We start from the raw sequence: 26,138 nt of genomic DNA, 5'->3' as shown, positions 1-26,138 counted from the left end.
GTTGGAATAAATGTGTCTTTTTGAAAGGTTTTTTTGCATATTTTTCAGATGAGCAACTCTCTTGAGCTTTGTGCTTTTTATTACATAACATTTATGTTTTTGAAGTTTTAAGTGTGACCTCAGGTTTTTATTTTGGTTTTAGTAAAGTATTTGCTGCTTTTAGCCCTGCAAAACCTGAGAGATTTTCCTGTCTTCTAGGTCTGTAAGACCTGTAGTCCCCCACAGTTCATATGGGAGGCTTAAATGTGCAGTCCTTTGAGTAGAAACTATTTTCTTTAGTACTTTTTAGAATTCAAAATCATTGGAATTTGCTCTGTATAGAATTATAACTTCCTGAGAAAATACTGGCACAAACTGTGGAAGCTGTTAGTTTTGGGAACTTCGTTCAAATTACTCATTTTCTCTGCTTTATTTCTTCTTTTGCTTCATAGGTAGAGGCTAGTGGACAAAGCAAACTTGGGGCTGAAGGCCCTACTTTGGAATCTGGCAAAAAGGTGATGACTTAGAAAAGAGAGTATGCCTTTGGGGGGGGGGGGGGAGAGGGGGGGGGAAGTCATTGAACTGAAGAAACAATTTTAGGAGCTGTGCTTTATTTTGTTGTTTGGCTCTGCAAACTAGTCAGTTCTGGGACTTCCATGCACCAACTTCTGCTAATTAATATCTTACATGTATTGATATATTTATAGTTTTATAGAAAACAGTTATTAACAGATCCATTTTAGTATTTGTGAAAGTTAAGGTATATAATTTCTGTTGATAGTTGAAGAGGACTGTGTGATTGTGAATAACTTTGGCCATGAAGATTTTGGACAGGCGTGATCATTCTACACTATGTTGCTCTGAAATCCACAGGTTAAGAAAAGATTTCTATCTCAAAATCAACTTTTTAGTGTTATTGGGAAGAAATATATTCTGCAAACTTTCTTTCAAAGAGGAGACATTTTTTATTCTCTTCATACTGAGAACTGTATGGCTGAGGTCAAATTTATCTGGATGTGTATGTGTATCTTACAGACATATTTGTGTTGAAGTGGCTATTAATGCTATTTTAGGAAGTAGTGTTAAATCTGCAGTTATATTCATATTTCAGGAAGAGTCAATTTTTATCTGCGTAGTGTAGTAGAAGGTAATGGTGATTTAAAAACTCCTCATAGCAGCATATCAACCTAGCGTTTTACTGTCTGGGGAGTGTCACTAAAATTCCCATCTCTTTCCAGAAATTTGGTCTGACTTTGGTTTGCTAATTTTTTTTCCTTTAAAGTGCTGGTTAAGGAAACATTTAATGAGCATCCCACCTGTCTGTGCATTGGAAGCAGATAGGCTGTAGAGTGAAATGGCTTTTTCAATCATCTCCAATCACAACCCAAAACTCCATAATTCACTGATTTAACAAATAAGAGAACTAAAAGCTTGCCTGAAGTCAATTACTCCAGAGCTTAAAAGAGGACCCAGAACACTATCATAGTCTTACTCACTTTGCTAACCCAGCCTTTTGAAAACAGCTATGGTAAATATTTATTTAGTTGTCATAATACAGTATGGGTATGTCTTTTGACCTCAGAAGTTAGATTGAGTTAGGCTACTGCTTCTAAGAGGTTTAAGTCTCTAGTTCAAATGGTAAAGATTTATGGCTTTATATCACAAAGTGTATTTCTAGAGGCTTATCCTGGCACTGTTACATTCTGGTTTTGTAACTCTGTTGTATTGTCATCTTTCTTTATAACTTGCTGTCAAAGCACATGCCGGGTCATGTGTTATGCTCTGTTCAGAGCAACTGTAGGTTTTGCTAGTTAAATATTTCTGTGAGTTGGAAGAGCTACACTGCGTATCAGAAGCTTGCAGTCAAACCTGCTGGTGGGTGTTTGCTTTTCTCATGGCTGAATACTTAAAGTTAGCATGTGACTTGGGAGTAATCTTTGGAGTTAATTTCTGTATTGTTCGGCAACAGGAAAAACTTTGAAACTAGGATGATGCTTAGTTTGTTGCTCAGTTTTCAGATTGTTTTAATCAGAAATTTCAGTTTTAAGATGGGAGAAGAGCACCTAGAGTAAATAGGTTTTTGCCATTTTTAGGGCATGGAAGATCCTGCCTTTAAAGTCCCAAGTCAGAGACTGAGTAAATACTTTTTAAGTAAGGAAGCCTCATTTTTACAAGTTTAATCATTGACTTCAAGATCACTTTTTCCATCATTTGTGACAAGGGATCAAACAGGCTGTCTGCAAAACAGTAAAATGCATTCAAGTCTTTTGGTGTTGTCAGGTCATGACTAAAGCTTGATAAGATGAGAATGACTGGCAGAATGACATGCACCCATAATATTTTTTTTAACTCTTCTGTAAAATATACTGAAATCTAACATAGGGTATCGTGTTCTCAACAGAATGCTGACTATGACAAAAACTTTGACAGTGCAAACATTCTCACTCGTGGAGCTGAATCAGTTGGAAACAGCAGCCAAAAAGGCAAAGTGGAAGTACCGTTGTCTGAAACATTTTGTAGCAATGATCTGCATTAAAATAACTTGGTGAAATTAATTGATGCTTTTTGTCATTTCTTTTGCATAGCAGTTTTCATACATGCACCACAGTCTTGCAGCAAGGAAGTGAGGCTATTTCTGCACTGAGGTTCTGAAGCAGGCTGATCTGACTAATACTTTATTGCAGAGATTTATTTCTTAATCTGCATTGGAGATTTTGAAATACTGGCTGTTTTTTAGCAGGCTGATTTAGTTTTTGTTTGATTTAAGAATATACAGAATAGGACTGCTGTAATTAGAGCTTGGTAGCAGCTTTTGGCAAGTCCTGAATTATTTGTGCAGTAGTGTTGTACTGAGAGAAACACGATGCATTTTGAGGGAGGGGAAACCAGAACAATGTGCTGATTTGCTTGTGTGGGCTAACATGACTCATTTAGAATGAACTCTTTTAAAAGTTGTTTGGTTTTTTTTTAGGGAAAAACTGACAGGCTAACCTCAGGTTTCAAATCAATTTAAATTGTCTCCCAAGCTCTAAGTCTCCCTCTGATCCACAAGGCCCTAGCAATTCTCCATGGTTTTGGGTCAGCAGTTTGCAAACACTGCCTGGACCAATGATCTGTGAAATCGATCTTTGAGTCTTCCTGATGCTGCCTTTGAACAGTTTCATTGATGGTGAAGTAGAAATGACTGTCAGGCCTCAGGACTGGATTATAAAAAAATCTAAAACTTAAAACATACAGAAGACAATGTTGGTTAAAAACGCTTTGAAAGTTTCTCTACTCTTTGAATGATAAAATTTGGGTCCTGAAGTTTTCTGGAGGTATGTTGCAACATACTGAACAGGAATGTTTTGGTAATGTTGTTATATTGCATAAATATGTTGAAGACATTTTGCCCACCTTAAAAATTGAAACTACTATACGAAGCAGTCTGCTGGCTAGTTGCATGTTTAAACTAACATTTTGTGGATTCGGAAATACTTCACTGCTTTTATTATGTAAATGCATAAGATGGATTAATTTATATACAACGCTTCCTAGTTAGTGAGAAGTCAGTGGTTTTAAAGATTTAAGTCCAATGAAATAGCTGTTATACCTGCCACATGATCTGCTCTTCCTGTTGAAAACATTTGTTTAAAGCTGAACTGTGGTGTTTTCCTCACATCTAGTTTCTTACCTACGTTGGTAAAATGTGTTTTCTCTTCTTGCTTCAAACATCTGTGATAACGGGCTTATTGGTTCCCACCCTGTGCCAAGTTGTGTTTCATATTTAATATCTTTTTCAAAAACAATTGTTTTGGGAGGAGTTTCTCGCATACTGGCTCCAGCTAGCATGCTTCAGTCTGGCAGTGTATTTGGATATCCCTGTGAAGGTTTCATATCTTTCTGATTCATCTACCAACTTTTGCCCTTGTGTTTTCTTTCAACACAGCATTGCATGCTCTCTCGAAAATATCTATAAAATATCATGTGTTCTGGATTGTAGGATTCACCTTATCGTAGGTGAAAACTTAATGTTTTGTGGAAATCTTAGGCCTGCCTATGTGTGCTGAAAAATTGATGGAACCAGTTACAAAATTTGATAGTGTTGGCTTTTGCTGATGACAAATCAAGTGGGAGGAATCAACTGATGCTTTCAGGTCTAGGAGGCATGTAGGGTGCCTCCCTTAAAACTCAAGCTGTATGTAAGAATAAGAGCAGCTGTTTGAAGTGTCACAGCAGTCTTGGAACTGGCCATACAAGGAGCACTCTCCTTACAAAGATAGGTCTGTCTGATTCATATGTTGCATGTGTGTTAAAGTTCATGGGGCTCTTTGCCTAGATGTTAGCAACGCATGCGTTTAATCTTTGAGGTGTTTGAAAGCTTCTCTAGATATTATTAGAATGGTAGAAAGGAAGTGGAAAAGAAGGAAAACAGACTTACTGAATATTTCAGTGGTGGTTTGCCAAATCACATTTTGGGATTCATTTCTATTTTAAATACTACAGTGGCTGCCAAAGCTGGCAAACTGTGATCCCCTTTGGAAGGGGGAGGAGGCTTCATTACTTCTCTGCGGAGGAGGGACATCACTTCATTTTCCTGTTGCTTTGTTTTTCCTTTTGTAGTGAACAAAGAAATTCTAGGGGAGGAAAGTAGAAAAAGCCATTTTTCAAAGCTTTTCCCGAAATTGTACAAAACAATGGGTTTGATTTACACTTTAAATGTGGTTTCCTGTCTTCTCTCACATCATTTGCATACCTTTAAAAATAGTTTGGTTTAACTTTATTTTATACGAATGTGTCCTTTCCCTAGCTAGTACTGGTCAGAGTATTGTTTCCTTGATTATTTCCAAGTGCATATAAGCAAGAAGCGATCAAATTTAATCACCAGTTGGCCAGATTTGCAAAAAGGAAAGCTGATTAGAATCACCAAAAAAACAGGCTGCACATAGAATAATATGTATGCTTAAATAACTAAAGCCTACAGTTTAGGAAAATAAGATGCCTGAACAGCAAAAAGGGAGGGGGGGGGAACCTAGGAGCCAAAAAATATCTGGTTTTTCTTCCTGCCTTTGTCATGCCTCACTTGTAGCCTTGGAAACTGAGACAAAGAGGTTAAGAAACTTGCTCATTCTTAAAATGGAGATAAGATACAATGTACAGCTTATTTTAGTCTTGCTTATTCCTCTGCAAAGTACTGTAAGTGAAGTGTGTTGGTTTTTATAATAGGCTATATGATGAATTTGTTTATTTAGGACTAGAGACAATGAACCCATGTTTATTTGTGTTACTGTGCCTAGCTGTTAGACTGATCCTTTGTTTTAATCTGTCATGTCTTTCCAGGTTATTTCATCATCTCTCCTATCAGGAGGGTGTTGGGTGTTTTGGTCAAACTAGACAATTCTCGAACTTTCAGCAGGATGCAAAGTCTCTCCAGTACGTAAGCACGCTGATGAGTCAGAGTACAGAGGAGATGGTTGGCTGTATGATTTTCAGACAAGCTCTCGGTTTTCCTCAAGGAGCATGAACCAGGAATTCAAGATTGTGTGATCAAAACACTGGAAAGTGTTCTTGGCAAATTGATCAACTGTGAAATAGTTATGAGCTCTTATTTTTTAAATCTGAAGATGACACTTTTAAGTTTAGTTAAGTTCTGTACTTAGGGCTTTTGTTTTATAGGCTCTCTGGCTGTTCATGTGCTGTTTATATTAATGCAGCTCATTTGTAGGCAATGCAGAAACTTTTAGAAATTGTAAGATGGTGGAGACATTTAATGGCTAAGGATAAATTGCACAGCTGTGGACACTATTTATACTTTCGTATATAGAAAAGAGTCTGTATCATGAAATAGGCATAGCTCAATGTTGTGAGTTACTTTTCACATTTTTTTTTCATCTTGGTGAGGACTTGCCAGCTTTTAGTTTTACAGCTTTAAAAGTGTTAGCATGTCCATACCCTAAGAAGAAAAAGATTGTGCATAACCCATTAAGAAAATAAGAAGAGAACACTGTATACTGAAGAAAGGAGAGAGAAGGTAGATGGGCTGAAGTAAAATGTTTTAAAATCTTAGTAAGGAATTCTAGAAACCCTGCATAAGATCTCTGGGCTGAGAGGAGTAGTTTCTAAATATGCAAAGGGAAACTGTAAGAATTTAAATATGATCAAAAATAGCCAGGACTTGATAGAAGACGAAGTGAACAGTAACTCATCCAATAAGTTAGTTTACAGGTTAAGGATCTGAAACCTCTGCAAAGCATACATCCCTTCCAGAAGAAAGAAATGTCCAAGCCCACAACTTCTTGTAAAAGAGCAATTTAAAGCAATTTCCAACTTTCTAAAATATGTAAGGAAAAATAATTATAACTTTAATAATCATCTCTTAACCAAAGGACCCAGAAAGGGAGCAAATTGTTTGTTCTTTGTAGATGCGTTAATGATGGGAATGTTTTAGAAGTCAACTTTAAAGGAGAAAAGGACAAACACAATTATAGGATGTGTAAAATGGAAATTAGGCACTGAGGCAGAAACAGAATTGCTTCAAAGACGAGAGGCTAGGATAAATTAAGAACTACCAGATACCATCTTCGAAATACTGGAATCTAATATCTTTGACAATTACTTTGAAAAAAGTTCGCTGAGAGAAACCGTAGGAAATTGCAGACACTATATAGTTCTGTGCTCCTAGTTTGTATATCTTGCACATAGATTGTGGATAATTTCAAGTTGACCCCCTATTTTGTATCTGAAAAATTCCATAAAATTACTTTGTTATTTTAAATATCTCTGAATGCTTCTACATCCTCTGGAGATTTAGTTGCAACATTGTAGTTTGTTCCCTTTTTTTCCCTTGATGCTCTAAAATCCACAAGCTTGTTCTGTCTCAGATTGCTGTCTCTTGTGGGAACCAGGGGATAGGTTTAGTGGGTAAATTATGAAGTAATTTGATCTAGGGCTCAGAAGATACGATCTTTCCTCTCTTTTCTTCCCTTGTAATGTCAACACTGTGGTTTTTAGAAAATAATAATTTGCACATATGCTCTGAAATTGCACCTTTGGCTCTGACTTGTCCTAAGCTGTTACCACTTTCTTGGGGTTGATCTGATATGAGTTGCTATCTGACAGCTCTTGTCCCTCTAAGAAACTAATTTCCAAATTATATATTACAAAAGTTTGATCAAAAGATAAAGCTTGAACTAATAAAATGAGTAACTTACTGACATCAAAGAGAAAATGGGATGGGGCAAAGCTGAGAACCTGGAACGCTGATATGTTCCCAAAATCTTTCCTGTGGATGACTATTGCTGACCATTGTGTATGTCTCATTACTGCTACTATTTCTAAAAATGAGGCCATTTACTAAAAAAAAAATAAATTGGTTAATAAAGATTTTTTCCAGAATATTTAATACCTTTAGACTTTTCTTTTTGATTCAGATATTTATGAAGTTCTTACACCTGCCAGCCACATTCCTTCAACTCTCGCTTCTGCTCACTGTTGGTGCAGACTGATAAATTCTTTCTAGATCAAGTTGGAACCCATGAAGGGGTTATTGTGCCTTACTTGTCAGTCATACCTCAACTACAGGTTACTGCCCCTGCAGCCAAGATGCGGATTGGAGCTGCAATACCTCTTAGTTAATTTCAGTACAGAGTGAAGCAGATTAACTTGCATCACTGTTAGGGATTTAAACATCTTAAACCTAACTTGCTTTACTTTACACTGAAATGAGCTTGCACTGAGAGACAGTAGCTTGATAAATCACTCCATCTGACAAGAGCAAGTTTTTACTTCTTGACTGATACCTTCAGCCCACTCCCGAATGATGTATTTTTTTCCATTCTTCAGATGAGTGGTAATGTGAGAAAACAATATGTGGATGCAGTAGGAAAATCTATCAACCCACTTCAAGACAAAAGTTGTTAGGCTGAGTGAACAGCAACTGCCTCCTCTGTTTGACAGTGTACCTCTACTGCATAAACCCAGAAATGTACTTCCGTGGTAGGTTTCTACAGTTGTCTGTTTTGAGAAGAATTACTTTAGTATGTTGCCATCATTTGAGTGAGACTTTTTAAGAGATATTTCTCTTAAACATTTAGATGGGTTTATACATGTATGTCTGTTTCATTGCAGATTTAGTTTTTTCCACTTTGTGCATTTTGATCCAAGAATGTGTGTTCAAGGAGATCATGGAAGATTGCTAGCTGGCTCAGCAGCCTGACGGGGGCCCTGCTGTGGAAAACCTGCATCCTCTAGATTCTTTTTAAATTGCACAGTGTTAAGTGATTTGTGATTCCAGTCTGAAAAGCCCTACCACTACCTTAGACTTCTTGAAAGTGAGACAAACTAATGTTTTTCTTATTGCTGCCATGTCAGAGAACCACTGTATGAAATGTGCTGCAGATTGAGCTCATGACTTAACAGCAACAGATAATTAAGCCTTACTGTCCTTCAGACGCTTACACAAAGGTAACTGCATCAGGTCTCAGTACAGTAGCAGTTTGCTTCTGCTTCCTGGGATGATAGGAGAGATAAGATTCATAAATGGCACGGTACAAGCTAATTGTTCTTTAAATGTCTTTTATTACACATTGTTAGCATTACCCTGGTGACTATGTACAAATATATCAATAGGATAATCCAGCTGTAGTTGTGAGGTTCTCTGTGTTATCACATTGCAGTCTGGGCGGCTCTGGCATGCAGAAACTTTTCATGATGAGCTCATCAGTGTTTCTTGATTTACTTGCTCCAAACCAATAAATGTGAATATTTGTTTCAGACTTCTAGGTTTTTAAAACAGCCTCATTTTTTATTGAATGTATAGAAGGTCGCTCACTTTCTGAAAAGATTGTAATATGAAGTGTGCAACAGCTGAAAGCCTGCACTGGGTGACAGAATTTAACAAAACTTGGAACTTACTAGCAAAGGAAGGGATATCACCTTATATTCTACTGGTTTCCCAACAGTAACGAAATTGTGTGTGATGTAGCACTATTTAAATGCAGACTGCGCTGTTTCAAATGCAACAATAGTCTGGGCAGTCAGGTTTATATTCCAAAAAACTCTTCATCAAAGGAGTGAAAGGTTTTACAGATCACTTTGTATAGCCTTGGCTTGTAATGATACCTGATCCATCTCTGTGAAGACAAAATAACTTAAATAGGGGAAATAGGTTCTTCATAAAAGTATTTCTTTCATAAGTCTGTTTATTAAATTAAGGAAAATTGAAATATAGTACTAAAGAGGTTTTTTAATAGGAATTTTTTAAAGTGTTTGAATTAAGAAAGGATATCACTAGTGATATAAAAGTGTAATTAAATATTTATGATACTGTAAAATCATACTTTCCATGTGCTTACACAAAGCCAAGCATATTTTTTGTGTCCCTCTTGTGTATTCCTATTCTGCGATTTGGGGTTGGAGTAAATGAATGAGTTGCATGTACATCCAAGCTCTTAAGTCCTGTTTTACCCTCTTCCTGTTGTGCAGTCAGTTTTCCCAGGAGTTTGTCACAGCGGAGTAATGCGTATTTACTCCCTGAACCTGGGTTAACCTGAACTCTTGGGGGCATTTTATGATACCCTTCTGGAAGGTGCCTGTAGCATGGTCATGTATAGTCCATCAGTATTTTTTGGAATCTCTTTTGTCCAAGGTAGAAGGCATTGCAAGAATCATTTTGAAGAAAACATCATGTGGAGAAAACACACTTTTCTCTAGAAAGATTGTGTAGGAGTTTAATACTGTCTCAACTTGATGACTTTCATAGGGAAAAATGTCAAAGCTGCATATCTGAAGGAACAGGATCTATACTTCAATTAGTATAGTAATATTTGGCTTCAAGCAGCCAGACTGGCTATGTCTAGATTAGGAACCAAGCCCTTCATGGTGCTTGATAATGCACTGGTGTTCTGTAATGCTGTGGTGGTTTTCACCTGAGAATGAAAACCCTCTCTGAAGTCCAACCAGCCTTTTAACCTGTGTTTAAAAGCAATAAATTATGTTCGCAGTTATAAACAGATTAAGAAGAGCTTGAGTGTATTATAGTCCAAAGAATCCTACAGTTACCATAAAAATCGATGTTGCAAGATCGCAGTAAAACTTTCTTACTGTCTTGATGCTGAGCTGCTACAAGCAGACATGAAATCAAAGAGAATGAGGAGGAGGAGGAGGAGGATTGTTCTTATGACATGCAACTGTTGCCAATGAGATTCTTGGTTGCCATCAGAAAGGTAATTTCATTTAATGGTTATGATGAGCTACAAATTCAGACATACAAAAATGTTGCATTAAAATAGCATACCGTCAAGTCCTGTGCACCTCTCATCTTTTACCCCAAATAGCTGTTTAGCTATCCAAAGCATCAGAAGCAAGAACGCGGGTCCTTTCAAGGTTATAGCTCGTCATGCTTGGATAATGCAATTCAGAAGAGCCTAAACACAACAAATCAAAATCTGTGAAATGATGCATGGCTTCATGCTTCTGTAATTTTGAAAAAGTACATACAGATTTCTATTCTTCCATTCCAAAGAGCCCTTGAAGTATGTCAGGTATTTATAGCTTTGGATGTCTCACTTATACATGCGGGAGTTAATGACTCACACCTTTTCCAAACAATTGAAGTGCTTCCTGAATAGTGGAGAAAACATCCCTTCCTCTGCTCAAGTACTGATTCACATTCTGATTCACATTTGTTTGTTGTCATGTGGCAAACACCATTTGGCATGTTTACTCCTAGGTCTTAATTACCCTGCAGCAGTACTTTTTCTTTATAGATCTTATTTCCTTTCCTTCTCTCAGCTGTAGCATGAAACAGCACCTAAATTAATCCAAAAATAATAGCCTAGTTCTTCCTTCCGTTTTCTTTCCTCTCCCCAGCTGCATGCTTCTGCTTCTTCCCCTGACACCAGCACCTGTGGACCCTCCACTGAACTTGATTCAGCTTGCTAAAGCAATAGAAAATTAATCCAGTGAAGAAAAGATAGTTTTAGCAATAGGTTTGCAATTCAAAACTGAGTCAGTGAGGGGGCTCATAAACATCTGAACCAACACAAAGGAGGGAGTTGAACTGACACCAGGAATGTGGTAAGGGGAAGGGACCTATGCAATATCCCTGTCAACAACAGCAAGCTGTTAATTCTGCTCAACCGTAACTTTTGTAAAGATTTATGTTGCTTTTTGTCCCTGAAAGAGCTCGTGTGAGTCAGATGAACATAGGACTGAAGCATGTGCAAAGGTAACAGAACATGCTCCAGGGCTGGAAGAGAAGGAAATGGCACTATCGTTTCTGGTTGTTGCTAGCCATGTAATCCTTTAATTGCTACCTGAATCTGCACCCTCAGTCTCTGGTTAGTGTTTTGGCAGACATACTGCATAAGCTGTCTTAAAGAGTAGCCCTACTCCTCCTGCCCCTCGTCTCTTGGTTTTATGCTGTGCTGGCACATGCACTCGTATAGCTGTGTCAAGAAATGGATCCCAGAAAAACTGGGAATGAGATGATGAGTGATGCTTATTGAGCTGAGTTACTGTTTACCCATATCAGTTCAACCTGTGGCCATGCAGAAGGTTGTCAGCATCACTGAGAATGAGTTACGTTACGTGGTTTTTTTCATCTCCTTAGCCATCTTGGCATTGCCATCTGCTTATCACAAATTTTTGCCCCCTCATTTGTGCTGAAAACAGATTCATAGGGCTAAACTGGAAAGCAGGCCATGGAAACGTTGTGGGCTTCGTACCTGGTATGGGGGGGGTCAGAGGTAGGGATGGAATAAATTCAGAGGGTGCAAACACCCTGTTTTACAGCTTCTCACAACTTGTGTCAGTGGACCCAAGGGAGCAGCAAATCTGCAGGATGATAGCAGCAGGATTTGGAAGAGCTGGGTGGGGAGATGACAATTCCAAGTTGAGTTTGTCACAAAAGAAAATATTATTTATCCATACTCTCAGATTATTTGTGTACATTTCTGATGCTTTTATTTGAATTAAAAGAAAAAGTTGGAGACATAGTCAGTAATTTGTTGTTTAAAAATGCAGTGAAACATTTGTAGGCTAAATGTAGCATTTGTGACGAAATCTAGGATGTGGTTAAAATAAGGTTATTTTCAGGACTTGGGCTTAGTGAAACAGCATGCTTTGAATTTTAAGTCCTGTGTACTGTCTTAAATGTTATCTGTCCTTTGCCAAAGAATTCATAGCACGATAGATCAGATCTCTCCAAGATGGTCCACTTTGTATGGGTTTTGTCTTCATTCTGTTCATTCCTCTGCCCTTTATTCATGCTTCTTCCTGTTTTTCCTCCTCCTTCTGTATATACTTAAATGCACTCTATTTCCCTAAATGTAGCTCTTCTACTTAAATGTACTAGTGGTACTTACTCATTATTCTCCCACCCCCAAACAACACAGATTTGTTTCCCCTTTTGGTAATTTTTACTGTTGACCAATTACATTCATGTCTTATTTCTGCTTCATGAATTCCACAAGTTAAATATTTCAAATTTTAATGGGCAATTAATACTATAGGCAGTTTTGCAAAACAATCTAGCAAAAACACTGGTAGGAAACTAGCAATCTTCCTCTGCCCAAAATAAACTAATATACAAACCCAAGATTTGCCCACCACATCCTGCACAAATGTCTATCTTCACACACAAATAAAAATATTTGAAATATGAGATTCCTGTGGTTCTTTAAATGAAATGACCTTCTCTTGCTATCCCAGGTTTAAAAAAAATAATAATTCAAAACCCAAAATGCTTTCCCTGAACTAGTCTAGCTAGACCACACAGATTGCAGTATGCATATTATAAGGACAGTGAAGGGTTGTGCTGTCATAGAGCTTATTAGAGAAATCTGGAGCGAAGCCATCTATAGACAAGACGGATTAGGAGCATGACAACTGGAAGCTCGTTCTTTCTGTCATCCTTCTCTACAGCATTTGAAAAATAAATTGAGTTGATATCCCTCATACCTCAAAGTTGTGCCTTAAGGGAGCCATTACATTCACTCCTGTCTTTGCACAGAGGCTAAATTTATTTTATAATCAAATGTTGTTAATGCAAGAAAAAGTATGTACTTTTTAATGCTGGAAAACATGAGCAGAATTTGTCTTCTGAGTGTATTGCAAGTGGTGTTGCAGTTCTGGAAAAATCATTTTTGTTTAGGTTTTGGGGGTTTAAAATAATGCTCCCCACTATTCAAAATTTTAGTAGTTTCATCTTCATGGAATTAGGAATATAACAGAAAATACTATTTTTATAAACTGAGAAAACTGCTTGTTGAAGAACCTTCTTGATTGTACTCTTCTACTGTATATAAACAAAAGTGAAACTTGTCAAACTGTAATCCCTGTCTTCAAAATGGGTCTTCGTCCTAGGCTGCATTGTCCTTCAGATAATTTTGATCATCTTTCTAGTATTTGGAATGGTTCATTTTTCACAAGTGAGGTTGTAATTTGTTGCAGTTGATGGTTGGTCCTGCTGGTTTTGCATTATTAATGAAAATCAGAATAAAAAGCCTGTCTGTTTACCATCAGGTTCTTATTGAAGGACTTTTGTCTTAAAAACATTTTGGCAGGATTATTTAGCAATCTCATTCTGATGTGCCAAATATATTCACTACATATTAACAAATAAATTTGGCTATGACAGTAAATATCTGTTGACATAATGCATTGCAGCAGTTGTTGTATTTTGGTAACTTTCAATTCTTTTTCTTTCCTACTTGGGTTGTTACATATGCATAAAATACAAGTGGGTTATTCTATATCCATATACTGATAACTTTAGTTACCACCTCCCTCCAGATGCTAAATTAGGTGTCATTTTCCATTTTCCCACAAGTTCAGCTTAACTAATATGGGAGATGGACTTAGTGAATTTGTTATCCTATTGACTCAGTCCAAACTCAGAGCCACATAAAAAATTACCAACCTGAAATTCTCTCTCTCTTGTAATGACTACATCCTTTTTGTGAGTGTCTAAGAAAAAAGGTGCAAAATTTCTCCCCAAAAGAAAATAGTTTCTTTAGGTACTAGCTGCTGATTTTTTTTATTTTGTTCAGAGGATTACTCAAATCTGATCTTCAAAACTGAAAGCCAGCTATTAATGTGTATTCAAGAGACAAGCTGTCGCCAGGGTAAGCAAATGACTTCCATTTATCTATTCAGGATGAAAAGACACAAAGCAAAACTGAAGTGACCAATTTAAAACAGTATGAGCATTCTCTTTCCTGTGACTTTTACTCTGTGTGAGGGGGGAGGAATTAATGAGGTGATTCTGTGAGAATTTATTGAATATGTGATCTGTAAATTAAACAATTATTCTTCTGCAGATTGATTATATTCTAAATAAACTGAGATGATTCAAAACATATCCCAACTTCTTGTGAAAGCTTGGAGTAATTCTTGCAAGAAATGTGTCCCTGGACCAAACTGCCTAATGAACTTGATTGTTTGATATCCACATGCCAAATGTAAATAAACATTTTATAGTTATGGATCAGTTATCGAATAGATTATACAGTAATGGATCTGGTATCTGTTCAGATGGAGCTTTTATGATGTTGATTGTCTTTTTGGGACTTAGAGGGAAATGGAAGCGCTTGAGGTCATTGGAAAATTTTAAGTGTTAGGGTGGAAAGATAAGACTTGGGGTGGAAATACAAGTCAATTTGTTCATGTTTGGAAAAGGTGGATAGAAATTTTTGCAGTGAAAAATGTCGGGTTTATGACCAAAATGTTTCACAAAAGTGCATTAATTTTTCTGAGCTACTTTACACATTTTTTTTTTCCCCCCCCCCAAAAAGAGTTGAAATATATTTTGTTGAACCTTTTGAATTGTTTAGCATGGTGGTATTGCTTGGCATAAGCACAAAACTAAAAAATGCTGTGGAATATCTAATTTCTTTGAAAATAAGTTTTTATTTCTTTCAGTTTGGGGCAAAAAACAAGTTCATGGAAAACTGTTGTTTGGGGTTTTTTAACTATCTCTGTGAGTAGAGGAGAGAGCTTAATTTCCAGTACATTTGCCCTTTTGTTCCTCATTGCCCCATTCTAGTCTGTTCCCACCACCACCATCCCCTTCTGTCGCACCCAGGGCATCCCACCATGGCCTTTTTGTCACCTCTTCCAAGGACGAGGCAGCAGTGTTGTGGCTAGGCTGGAGCTGTCTGTGTAAGAATTGTTTGGCTGGCCATTTGGTTACTGAACTCTGCCAAGTCTTCCTCAGCAGCGTACTACCTTGGTTCTTTCTGCCTTTTACTAGCTGGTACTTTTTGCAAAATTTGCAGATTTTAAGATGCATTTGTAGTCCTAACTCTCCTTTTATTTGGTTGGCAGTTGTTAAAGGAGGACACATAGCAACAAACTGCATTTTCTTAGAATGCCAATATGGACATGTGATTTATAGGAAATTAGTACAGTGGAGTAAGTCTTAGAATTTGTTGAAAATATGTTGTTATACCATGCCCAATTCAAGTTTTTACCTAAGGATCATTGTAATATTTGGAAGAGTGTTTTCTCTAAATGTGTTTCTATGGTCAGAGAGAACTTGCAAGAAAGATGAAATTACATGCTAGGAAATTAGAGTTGCCTCTTACATATAATCTTGAAGTGGAGTAATATTAAAAATATGAAGCTGTTTACAAGTGAACATCCCAGAGGTACTTAACTGGGGTTCAGTTTCTTGATTGTGTTAAGCTGATCTTAGGCAGTACTGCCAAAGAAAGGGGGGGTCTCGGTGGTATTAGCACTTGTGCAGATGTAAACAGCTGAATCAAGTTCCTCATCTGGCTGGAAAGTTCCTTGTGTGGGGGATTAGTTTCCAGCCAGATTAGGAACCACATCTATCTAGCTGATTACACAACCCACAAGCACTTTCATCAGCTACAGCTGGGAACACACAGCCAAAGAAGTGGAGGCATAGTCCCTTCAACCAAAAGTGCAGATTTTTATCTTCTTACGTGGATTGTAAATCTGCACCTTAAGAAATGCTTTGTTAATGTGCTGATGGGCTCAGAAAGGCTCAGCTGCTTGCATACTGTTTAAAGAGAAAAACAAAGATCCAAAAGCTTGTTGCTTTAAACATATTTGAGTATGCAGTAATAGATCATTTTGAAAGTAAACTTATTACTGAATAAGTTCAGCTGTTTCAGAGCAGAAAACCCTGTAAATGTGTTTTGTACCTTTGCAGGCTAAAAAAGGCTCTGTAGTCCATAATGTTTTGTACACTGCTGTATTTGTCCTACACAAATTTCACCCAATTTTTAGTTTCAAATTAAAAGTTTGATACAGATGTCAAGAGTTCTAAGATACTAGGAATGAGAGATGTCAGAATAACACAGTGAGCTGAAATATGGTGGATTAAACTGTAATTATTTTTTTTCAGGCTTCCATTGTTTTTGATTTTTTTATTTGTGGTGTTTTGTGAGGTTTTTTTTTAGATAGTTGCACCTTAAGATCTAGTCTGTCATTCTAGATTCTTCACTTCCATTTCAGTTGATTTTTCAGGTTTGTCTTAGAGGACTTATGTTAAAGGGGGCATGGTGGGGGGGGAGGTGATGATGTGCTGATCATAGTGGCACCACTCCAAGAGCTATAAAGCTGTTTCCTGGTTTGTATATCTTCAAGATCAGTTTTTAAAAATTGCATTGCTTTCTGTTCCTCACTCCTTAGGAAAGCGCTGCTTAGGCTGGATTGGCACAGTATGGTTTTGGCTTAGCTGTTTCCACTACTTGGCATTTCATCTTGCCATGGCATACTCCAGTCTCAGCATGTGCTGAGCACAGCAGTGCTAAATAATTGAGATTATAAAGGTACTGTGTACTTGCTCCATCAAGCAAGTAGCATGTTTTGGGGCAGACCAGTATGCATATTGCTGTGTGGCTGATTTAAAAAAAAAAAAAAAAAAAAACCCACACAAAAAACCCCACATTTAAGTTGCCACCAAGGTAGACTAGGGACACTGAAAGATTGTGTCCTTTTCTTTCTTGTTTAAGTCCTTACTTACCGTTCCTTGTGCAATTAACTTTTACAGTTTCAGTGGGAAAAACACTGTCTTGTCCTGTTGAAAGTCATTCAGTGTTTTTCACTGGGGATTACTACAAAGACATTTTTAAGTGTTAAACCTACAACAGGTAATTAATCTTTTCTTAGTAGTACTGGTTTTATTCTCCAACCCCTTTGAGAAAAAATATCTTATGGGTCTTGAGTAGATTATAAAACTGTGATAGTGAATATTTTGCTTTAATGCTTTAATGAACATAATTGTGAAATAAATTTTGCCCTCTGAAGCCCAATAGATTCCCCCCCCCAGCAGTTGCTTTTCAAGGTGATTTATTTTTTCCTTGCTTGTGATACACTTTTAGTCAAAAGTCTCCTCTGGACCATGTCCATCAACAGTCTTCATTGCCATCAACAGTCTTCATTGCCATCAACAGTCTTCATTGCCATCAACAGTCTTCATTGCCATCAACAGTCTTCATTGCCATCAACAGTCTTCATTGCCATCAACAGTCTTCATTGCCATCAACAGTCTTCATTGCCATCAACTGCCATCCTCCTCATCCTGCAAGTCACACTTCAGGTAGAACACTTTAGATAATATCTAACACACAGAAACTCCAGCCTGCATTCAGGTAGGAGCTTGAACACAGTAATTACACATTTGTTTTTAGCCTCTGGTGAGCATTTTCACTAGGAATACCAGTAATGAAAAGAACTGCCTAGCAGACAGATCAAAACTGAGCATCTTTTGTAGATAAAATACTTCTTTTAGTTTTCGTATTTTACTGGAATAACCACTTATGTTAAGGCTTAAGCATTGACAGTTTGAACACTTGGGAAAGGTACATGGTTTCATGCAGTACAGAATGGTGGAAGATGCTAACAGTGTGCTTCTCTTCCTTTAAAAATACTTGTGAAGGATTTCCCTATGAGCTTGCCCAAATACATATCCACAGAGAAATAAATGGCTGCTGTATGGAGTGATGAGAATTTAAACAAAACATCAGTAGCTTGTTAAAAACCTCCTCTGGAGAGGGTAGTAGTTTTATATTTCAGAAGATCTTTAGCTTGTTGACTGCTGCAGTGCTTCTGATTCTTACTCTGAAAGTGCTAAGAAAATGATGCTGAATTGTGACAGTGTACCCCAGTTTTAAAAGGATGTCCTGTTTAAGGGAATATTCATAGAGCTTAGTGAAGTATTATTCAGCTTTAAGGTTTATTTGTGGAGATTTGAATTCAGGAAATGGCATTGTTATGCAAGAACTGGAGCAGCTAAAAGGAAAGGAGATTAATAATATACTAAGACTTGGAAGGGGAAGCTGGGGTTGGAGGATTTTGTTAGCTCAGGCACTGATTTTTGTATTTAAGAAACTTTCTGCAAAACTTTTTTTTTTGTCTTTGGAGCAGAACAGGGATTCAGGATCAAAAAGGACTTATTGATGTATATAAACTGAAGGTATTTCTAATCTTTGTGCAGAAATTTTCCTGCTTATTCAGGAGATCTGGGCATGCTTGGCTCCAGGCATTTCTTTCCAGGGACTCATTAAAATGAATGCACAAGTAGTATCAGATCATTTTTATTCAGCTACATTATTAACGAAATAGAAAGTTGGAGTGATTAAGCCATGAAACTGTAACTGTCCCTCAGGAACACCTCCACAATTGTCCCTCAGAGCATTTTTTATTTTATTTCAGGGCTTTCTTCAACAGAGGAAAGAGGTAGCGGTACAGAGATGAGCTTGCGTGTGTCTACAGATAGTAGGAGTCTGGCATTTGCAGAAGAGTTTACATTGTGCTATGTTTAAAATTGAGAACTTGACATTGGGTTCTTTTCATTAAGATGTTGTATATTTAATGACTTTTATTGCTGTATGCAGTAACTGCAAATCATAAAGTAGAAAATATTGAAGCTTTGTCAGATTTTGTGCATAAATTGTATCACAAAATACCATACAAAATTCCAGTATAAAAGATCCAGTATCTCACGTATCACTTTCTCTTTCTACCGGGAAAAGCGTAGCATAACAACTTTGATGTTATGTTAGTTTTTTCACCAAGGGAGAAAAATCTTTTTGAACACAGGAATGAGTTATAAAGGAGTAAAACTAGAGAAAACTAATCTATAGCAACGAAGTAACTTAAGACCCTCAGGGAGTATGTACCTTCCCCTGTTTAAAAAAAAAGGGGGGGGGGGGAACCAAACCAAAAAAACCCCACACAGTGTTGGAAAGAAAAATAAAGATTGTCAATAACTTAATGAAGGAAATACCTAATAAAATGTTACTATTTACAAATACTGGTCTGAAAGCCAGTTGAGAAAGTAATTTATATGTGTAATCTTTCTCACCTGTCTACAAGAAAGCATGGGACTCTTCCATTCCAGGATAACTTATTTCCTGTATTCTGTATACACCTTGTAAGTTAATGTGTCTGTGCTGTAACTTTCAAGGACAATAAATGTGCATATTGAACCCTATTTTCCACTGCAGTTGAGCTGGAAGAGGGGCTTTCTGGCATTCTTAGCTTGGTGGTTCCTAGAGGGTGGCTGAAAGCACCATGACCTTTGTAACTTACACAGCATCTTAGTAGCCTTTGAAATACCTGAGCTGTAAAGTTGTGCATTTTGTGTTGTGGTCTGTAGTCAAAATGTTCTGACCTGTTATGAATGGGAAAGTTGTTGTAAAACTTTTAGTGTCTGAGATGAGGAGTACGTGTGAAAAATAAGGTTCATAAGCTCACAAATCCCCTCTGAGTAATATGCAGGCTGGGAAGGTGAAAAGTTAGATCCTCTGGTGCGTACTTATACTCTGTTCCATGTGAGTATATATGGTGTGTGTATTTCTTGACTACATATAGCACAAAATAGCTGGTACATATGGCCCATTACTGTGTGTTAGGAAGTGCCTAATGGGACCATGTTGTCATTAAGATTTTAAATCAAAAGTTATCTAATGGGATGTGCAAATACAAATTATTGATGAGTGAGACTTTGAGGTAAAAAAAACCCAAAACTTAGGAAAATATTGATCTAGAAAATTCAGGATAGCTTGCACATGACTTAATGTTCACATGCACAAATACAAATCTTTAAAGTGTTAACACAGATCATGTCTAACTTGCAGATAGCAGATCTTTAAAGATAACAATCTGTGGAAAAAACAAATGGGAAAAGGCAGCTCATCTTAGGAGCCTAATTTAAAAAGAGCATTTCTAGGCTAAACCTTTGATAACTGTCATTCCAAGAAAAGCAACAATATTTTTTGCTCATTCAAACTTCATTGCCATTAAATAGACCTTCTCGTTTTTCTACTGTTCCTCCTTTAGAAATGTGTGTTTCTTTTGGCAGGTAAGTATGCTAGAAAGCTCAGGATAGTTTGGTTATTTTGGAGGAGCTGGAGCTGTTTGAGAAGATAGGAATTTCTGTTTAGAATGGAAAACTGATCCTAATGGTCTCTTTGGAGACAGAATGGTCTTTCAAAAACTTTTACTTCTGGATATTAGAAAAGCACTTTTCTGTGGAAAAAGGATTTGTATGTTGAAAATGAAATATGGTGTGAGCTGAATACGTGTCCAGATAAATTCCAGTAGTTACTGTTTTCAGTGTACTGCTTTTGATTAAAAGTAACCTTAGAGATTTCTTAGTGTCCACAAAACCAAGGTTTGTTTATCTGGTAATACTTGCTTTTCTTACAGTGTTTATACTTCATCCACTGTACACCCTAATTTTGTATGTTCATTTATACACGAGGAGTACCAGGGTGACTATCCCAGCTAAGCAGAAGGGAGTACTGTTAGGAGACTGGCTTCCAGTGACTGTGAGCCTCTGGCACACTGCAAGTCATCCAGAGCTATCCTGGGGGGCACTTAAGAAGCGATGTTTTGGATGAACAAATTTCAGTGCAGCTGCTAGTTTAAAGACAATGAGGAATGGAGGATAGTAACTTTTAAAAATAGGAATAATGTTTAATTAGCCAGAATTGTGTGGGCCAGGGAGTGATATTTATAGGCTGAGACATTCAGTTGTGTTGAACTGACAAATTAATATATTCAGATTTTTATTTTGAACCATTTAAGTTTTTATACAGAATGAACTTGATATAACCTCATAAAAGCCCAGAAGGAAAAGCTGTATTTCTTAACAGGACGTCTTTTTGTTTTCCTTCCATGAAAACATGCAGCTAATACTTAATCTTCAATGTGTCCCAGATCATGCACTAAAATAACAATTTTTGCCCCATAAGATCACCTTTCTTCTAAGCTGCGTTTCTTAACTGCCTGGAATTAGTTGGTCTGAGTTTAATTAGGTTGAAGTGTATACGCTCTAGTTGCAAAAGAAAATTTGAGAAGACACTACCTATTCATTAGTCTTTGTGTCCTGTTTCAAAAGAATATGCAATGCAAAACCTCAGTAAAAACTGTCTGTTTACAGGAAGATAACCATTATTCTCTTGATAAACTGCATCGTACTGACTATTTTAAATAATTTATAGTTATCCCTTCCTTGTTTTATTTCATGTTTCTTCTATTTTATAATTTTTAAGTGACATTTTTTCTCCTTGTAGCCCCAAAATGTTATCAAATAGCCTGATCAGTTGAACACTCCTTGTGTTATGACATGCTGTTTAAAAGCCTTAAGTGGAAGGTAAACGTTACTGTGGTAAAAGAGAACTTTAAGGAAGAACAAGTGTCATACACATTTAGCTTTGAAAAGGCAATGTAGTGCTATGTTTCACTGCTTGTAATATAAACTGATGCGAGTAAAAGGGTGTTTTATAAAAAGGAAATTGCAATTAAGGAAATTGTGTGTTCCATAATTACTGCCATTTCAGAATGATCTACAGTAAAATGGTGTTTTATGTCCTGCTTTTTGTAGGAATATAACAGGCATGGGCTGTAAGGCACATCTGGTTTTTAAGTATTTTTATCCTATATTGTATAGTAATTCTGCCCATTGATTTTGTAGGTGGAAGGGATACTTTGCTAGTTATGTAGATAAGGAAGGGAAGGTACAATAGTTCATATACAACACCTGGAAAAAAATCCCTATCCAAGATCCATGGAATTTGGAGCATATGATTAATCTAAACAAAGTGAGAAATGAGGTGGAGCACCTGAAGCTCCCTAGCTCCTGTTCCTATGCCTGCTTAACAAAGCCAGTGGAAGAACACAGGACCTCCCTCCTTTCCCACAGAGTATGACCGAGTGTTCCAGCCAGCTACTCTAGCATTTAGATTATCTCATTTAGGAGGACTTCAGAAGAAAGAATATCGTAAACAAGTATGGGATCAATACAAGCAGAGATCTAACTAGATAACTTTTCTCTGCAGGCAAACCCTCATCACTAGTGAGTGTTTGCACAGAGCGAAAAGCAGTTTTATGGAAGTAAGGTGTATATTCATAGTAGGAGACACCAAGAAAACTAAGCAACTTGTATTAGGGTTATTTTTGTTGGGTTTTTTTTAGGCATAACGCTGCAGTTCTGGCCATAACAAGTAGAGCTAGCTATTGCATAATAGTTCTTATTTTCCAGATATTCTTACCAATCACTGTGTTGCCCTTTGTAACTAATACCTGGCAGGAATATGGGTCATTGTTATGGCCAAGCAGAACTTGAGTGTTTAGTCCCAGGATGAGTCTATAGGCTATCTTTTCCCCTCTCCTGGTTCTCTATATTGTACTGTCAAAGTCAGTATTTGATGTTGAATGTGAATTCCATCTCTGGGCATACTTAATGTGTGTAGAGTACTGGTATTTTATACTGTGCGCAACCAGACTAGACCGACATATTGTCTACTTAAAATAGCAAATTTTAAAGATCTTTAGCATTTGCCATATTGAATAATTTTCAAACCTTTTGATTTAATTTTCAGCAGTGCAAGTTTCTTAAGGTTCCTGATGTTTTGTCTCTAATAATATGGGCTTTTGAAGATGGATAATTCTTCTGCTGACAAGTTATTCCACAGAATAACATTTCAAGAATATTTATTGACTGATAGATCCTAATGGTTTCTGAAATCTGCTGTATCTTGATTTGGTCTGGAAATCTGAGTAGATGTCAGATTCTGTTTGTTTGTCTTTTGGGATAAGATTAATGAGTCTTGTAAATTATTAAGGACTATGCCCTCATCTTCCAGACCTGATTTCTCTGAATAGGTGCTGTATGCTAAAAGCTCCTCATTAGTAAGTGAATTGATAGCTGAATGTATTTATTATTGATGGCTTGGTGGGAATTTCCCTGTTGGAAAAGGGTGGTAGGCTGATAGAAATCCTTTGCATGGAAAGGTGATGTTAAAAGATTTGCCGTTTTGTGCATTTATTTCTGAAGATGCGTGTGTTTGATGGACTTACGCTGTGGGGTACCCAGCATGAAAAGTTACACTGGGAAGTAGATTGAATCTTTTCTTGCACTCCTCTTACTGTTCTTACACACCCATGAGATTTTTATTATACCTCTGATATAATCTGAAGTGTATTCCTGTAAAAGCAGTATAATTTTATTTAGTGTATCTTCATCAATATATTGTAATTTCTATCACTGCTTTACCACACAAAAACAGGCTGTTAAGCAAAGCTAAAGCAATGAAGCAGAAGAGTGCTAGATTTCAGCATGGCTACTGTAGTATCCTAGATATTATCAAAACCAGTTTCAAAGTGTTATTGCCAGCCATATTGCCAGCCATAAGAGAAAGCAGGCATTATTCTGACTGAACTCATAATCCTTGAAGTTTGAATCTGCTCTTAAAGATCTATTGAGACAAAATTTCATTATTATGTATCCCCTTAAGAGAATATATTACTAGTATATGTAGGATAACTTTTTCTGCTAGTGTACAGATTTAAAATATTTTATGAAAATAAATCAATACCTTAAAATGAAATCCTAACCTCAGAATGCCAATTTCCTTTAAGACATGGCTCGTTCAGGATGATTAATGACTCCTGGTGGTATATCTCCACTTAAGCCTATGCAGTCTTGATTGCCACGATCTTACCGTGTGACACATCCTGTATCCCTCCCACCCCACTGCCACATGCCCATTGCCTCTGGCTCCTCATGGTGGCACTTGCACGGTTTCCAGCTCGATCTGCTCCCTGAACAGATCGAGCTGGGATCGATCACGGTGGGATCATGTGAGCGTCTGTGTACGTACACAGGAAGGGGCAGAAGCTCAGAAGCAGTGAGAAGGGTAGGGCTGTGCCAGCCCAGATTTAGATTGATTTAAGATGTTGTAGATACACACCCTTTTGAAACATCACTCATTTGGAATATATTATCTTCAAGTTTCTGCTGAGCCTGGAAGTTTCTGGTTGAAATGGATTTTAGATTAAGCAGACAATTTGCAAAACAATAGGAGAGAGGAATACTGTAGCATGAGTCATAAGCATGGGGCCTTCCACTGCTGTATGCTTAGAAATGCTGAAATCCTGTGGATTAGTTAACAGAATAACTGTAGTTTCCAGCATGTAATCAGCTACTCTGTCCATTGTACCTTCAGTTTGTTCGAATAAAAGAGCCAGTTTAGTCATCAAAGTTTAGTGTTAGTATAAAACTCTGTAGTTTATGACCCCTTTTTTGAACAAGGTAGCTTAGATGATGTGCTAAATTAAATGCTGATGTTTGTTAAATGTTTATTGTTTTTATATGTTGTTGTTTACTTCTCATAACATCTGTGACATGCTAGGCACATCACAAAACACAAAAAAGTGTAGATTCCTGTGGAAATTCACAATGTAATGACTGATAAAGGAAAGGGAGAAGGATACAGTATATCAAGGCATTTATATTAAATGCCAAATAAAAAATTGAGTAATTGTAATAGAACACTGGCTGGGGTACAGGACTTGCCGTCCACCTGTGCTGGCTAGAGGGAACTGCCAGGTTAAAACAGTGAGGATTGTAAATGGTCTGTTCAGAGGTCACTGAAATTGCAGATGGTATAACTGAGTGTGTAACAATTAAAAAAAAAAAAGGTGGTATGTGGAATCAGTCACAACTCTGACACAGCTACAGTTAGAATAAAATCAGAATCTGGAGAAACAAACTGCTTTTTAGCTGACTGTTGAAGTATATCCCGACCTTCTTATTTCAGTTTGAAACATGAGCTTCCTTAGCACAATAATACTTACTGTAAAACAGAGTTAAATCTTTATTTTTGCAATTTCTTGTCTTGACCACTTTGACATTTAGTGACAGAATCATAGGAAAACAAATACTGTTTAGAGGCAGCAAAGTGGCAGTAAGTATCTAATAGATGTGGGGCATTTTGGTTGGTCGTCTTTGGTTTTCCTTGTCAACCATATTTATCATTGAGAAGCTCAGAAGTCTTCTGCAAAGCTTCTACAAGATTTTGATGATGTTAAAATGTTAAAATTATGTTAAATGGAGTAATTTTAACGTTGAACTTCAGATGAGACTGCAAGGGATTTCTGCCTAGATTTATTGCTAGATCATTTCCTAAGCCTCCAGTAAGTCATATCTGTTACCTGTTGGCATGCAAAGCTCTGTGGCAGTTGGCCACATAGACTTTCTCAGAAGCAGGGCTATATGGAAATGTTAGCCTTCTGAGCCCACTTGACCTTCTGAACTGGCTTTTGAGGATTGGGAAGGGTTTTCTTACAGCTTGGCTTCCAGGCAGCTAGCTGTCCCCGTCATCCTGCTTGTGGACTGCAGCAGTCGTTGGGAACTTGGAAAAACCTTCCATTCATGGGACTTGATGCCCACTGGTGTGTAACGGCATCAGATGACAAGTTCGTTGCTTGCTTTAACAACTGCCAGGATGTTGCTTAGCTCCTCTGTAACTCATCAAGCAGGCAGTTTGGCATCCTTGAGAACATACTTGCAAACACTAAAGCATATTGTCTTCAGAAACAAAATACTGAATTCCACACCCATCCCCATCCTCTTCCAAAAACACTTTTTATTTTAAATTAAGAAATTTTCTTAAACGCTGGTGTTTAACCAGCTTGATATTTCTTTTCATGAATTTTTTGAATAATGCGATTCAGCAATGGCATTGTTCACAAAAGAGACTTTTCTCTTTGTACGTTTGAGAGGATAATGTAGTCAAACTCGGAATTTAACAAAATCTAGAAATGTTTCTCTGCATTGAGTAGTAAATCATTAGTTTGGGCAACTTTACATGGCACTGTTCTGAAGACTTTGATATCATATAGTATCTGCATTGGCA

General features: G+C 37.2%; 1 protein-coding gene across 9 annotated transcripts in view; it reads left to right on the top strand.

Annotated features, from left to right (window-relative positions):
- PEAK1 (pseudopodium enriched atypical kinase 1) overlaps positions 1–26,138 on the top strand; it is a 140,263-nt gene that overhangs the window by 9,780 nt on the left and 104,345 nt on the right. Inside the window, exons 2-3 of one of the 9 annotated variants that reach the window (XM_072869289.1) lie at positions 14,010–14,084; positions 17,313–17,530. The exons of 6 other annotated variants lie outside the window; for them this stretch is intronic. The gene's annotated coding sequence lies outside the window, so the exon portion shown is untranslated. The remainder of the gene's footprint in view (positions 1–14,009; positions 14,085–17,312; positions 17,531–26,138) is intronic. 2 more of the 9 variants (XM_072869290.1, XM_072869291.1) reach the window with 2 other exon arrangements.

Source organism: Ciconia boyciana, chromosome 8, assembly GCF_034638445.1.
Source record: "Ciconia boyciana chromosome 8, ASM3463844v1, whole genome shotgun sequence".
Classification (NCBI taxonomy): domain Eukaryota; kingdom Metazoa; phylum Chordata; class Aves; order Ciconiiformes; family Ciconiidae; genus Ciconia; species Ciconia boyciana.
Note: the sequence above shows the minus strand (reverse complement) of the source record. Positions and strands in the feature narration are given on the sequence as shown.